This window comes from Condylura cristata, unplaced genomic scaffold (genome assembly GCF_000260355.1).
Source record: "Condylura cristata isolate star-nosed mole 26May11 unplaced genomic scaffold, ConCri1.0 scaffold00014, whole genome shotgun sequence".
Taxonomy (NCBI): domain Eukaryota; kingdom Metazoa; phylum Chordata; class Mammalia; order Eulipotyphla; family Talpidae; genus Condylura; species Condylura cristata.
In genome coordinates, this window is record NW_004567115.1 from 50,472,555 (window position 1) to 50,474,760 (window position 2,206).

Genomic DNA, 2,206 nt, shown 5'->3' on the forward strand with positions numbered 1-2,206 from the left:
GTTGCCCAGTAGGGGCAGAGAAAGCACTTTAATGAAGAGTTTCAACTCTTGTTTTGCTTTTATTTTCCCCCATGTTGGCCCAGCTAAGCAGAGCACGTGGGGCAGCGGTGTCGGAGGCTGGCGGTGGTCTTACAGGGGTCTCAGGGCGAGGCTCATGGAGACAGGGATGTCCCAGCAGAATTGGACAGGGGATGACGGGGCGGGTGGGGAAAGGCCTGAGGTCAGAGATGGGAGGTCGGGACCTGCCGAGCAGTAGAAGCCACATGTGGGCCCAGGAGCAGGAACAGAGGTCAGCAGGAAGCGAGGAGACCGATGGCCCCCCGGGGCCATGGGACGGAGACGCGGCACTAGCCCCCGTGAGACAGAAGCCGGTGAGCAGGTTTCTCGCGTGTTGCTTTGTTGCTGGTTTGACCACAGTAACACCACGGCTCTTGACTTTGTCGTTAGAGAAGGCGATCTGTTTATTCGGGGCTGTGATGTTCTACCTTGTTCCAAACATTGGCCCATGTCCTCCTAGTGTACAACGCGCATCTTTAAGATGTGCCATCTGGTGGTTTGGCTTGTTCGCAGCTGTCTGACCGTGTTCACAGCCCAAGTCTGAGCATTCCTGCCCCAGGCCCCTTCAGCAGCCACTGCCCGCCCTGCCCTCTCTCCTCCTCCCCCCTCCCCGGCAGACCTGACTTATCTCCTGGTCTCCACCTGCCTGGCCTGGACGTCCATTTCACCGAGCCAGGTCCTTCCTGCCTGCCTCCCTGTCTTTTAGTGTGGCGATTTTGGGGTCCATCCACACTGGGCCTGGGTCGACAGCTACAGCAATCCTCGGGATCCCAGCTCAGCCATGGCAGCGGGCCTTTCTGCTCCGCGGTTGTTTTGGGGTACCCTGCTTCCAGGCGCCTGCTCAGACATCTGTGAGGGGGGTGCACTCCATTCCCCGAAGATAGGCCCCTGGGGCGGAAGGCTGGGCCACGCGGGCACTTAAGGCTGGTACTGGCCCGTCCTGGTCTCTGCGTGTTCTGTTTGGAAGACAGAATATTTCATGAACACGCCCTCTCATTTGTCTCAGTAACTTTTGTTTAGCTATTTCCCTTTTATTGTAGTTAAGTAACATTTGGGTTTTTAAAATAACATTTGGGTTTTTAAACAAACGCTGTCTCCAGTTACCTTGTTTCCGACGACAGAATCCAGGAGTGAGACCTCCCTGGTGGTCCTGCCAGCCCCGGGGTTCAGGCCGGGGTTCAGGCTCCTCGGCCGCAGGCCAGTCAGGACGGCCGTGACTGGGCTGTAGGTAAAGTGGAATTCTCCTCAGCTCTGCTGCTGGGCCGGCGTGGCCTGAGCCGTGGGCTCACTCAGTGCCGAGAGCCCTCACCTGTGAAAGGAGCATCAGAGCCCAGTCTGCGCAGTGGGGGAGCCGGGGGCAGCGGTCAGGCGTCGGCTGGGGGCCCGAGGTCGCGAGCCCTCATCTGTGCGTCCCGGGGGAGGCTGCTGGCTGCCTGATTCTTTGAGGGCGGGTTGGAGAAGAGAGGAGCAGCGCCCGCCATCTTCTCGTGGCTGACCGTGGCAGGTTGCTCTCGGCAAAGCAGGTGGTCGGACCGGCGGGAAGCGTGTCCGGTGGGAGCCCCACCTGCGTCCCCTCGTCAGGGTGATAGAGCCCGACTTCTTCACAGTGAGCAGGATAAAATGCAGCTCTGATCTCGGGAGCTGAGACTCACCCCGGTCGTGCCCGGGAGGAGCGGGATCCCCCGAATGGAAACTCACTCGCAGCCAACTTGAGGTGAAGTAAGCGCGGGAGAAGCTCAGGTTGGCTCCCGGCATCACTGTGACCCGCCCAGGATGCCGCCCCCGCGCCCTGGGGCCAGCTCGCAGTGGCCGCCCTCTCTGCAGCCCTGGGGCCCGGGCGGCCCGGCCCTGGCAGTACCTTAGGGACCGGCAGGATGAAGAGGAAGTGACGTTCAGAAACACACATCGGTCTCAGCGCTCTGGACAGCCACTTAGCAAGTCGGGAGAAAGCGTCTGACCTGCCGTGGAGTCCGGGGGCTCGAGCTGACCGGGGCTGTTCTCGCCTGTCAGGTTCGCAGTTGCTCTCTCCATGACGGTGCCTGCCAACAGGAAAAGCTGCTTACTTTTTTAATTAGGTTGACAGCAGATATTTATCGAACACTACTGATTGCCAGGTGCTGTCCTGGAAGCTCGGGGTACAGCCGTGGGG

At 60.1% G+C, this 2,206-nt stretch overlaps 1 protein-coding gene across 1 annotated transcript in view; it reads left to right on the top strand.

Moving 5' to 3' along the window:
- Positions 1-2,206, top strand: part of WWC2 (WW and C2 domain containing 2) — a 68,567-nt gene that overhangs the window by 17,015 nt on the left and 49,346 nt on the right. The gene's annotated exons all lie outside the window — the stretch shown is intronic.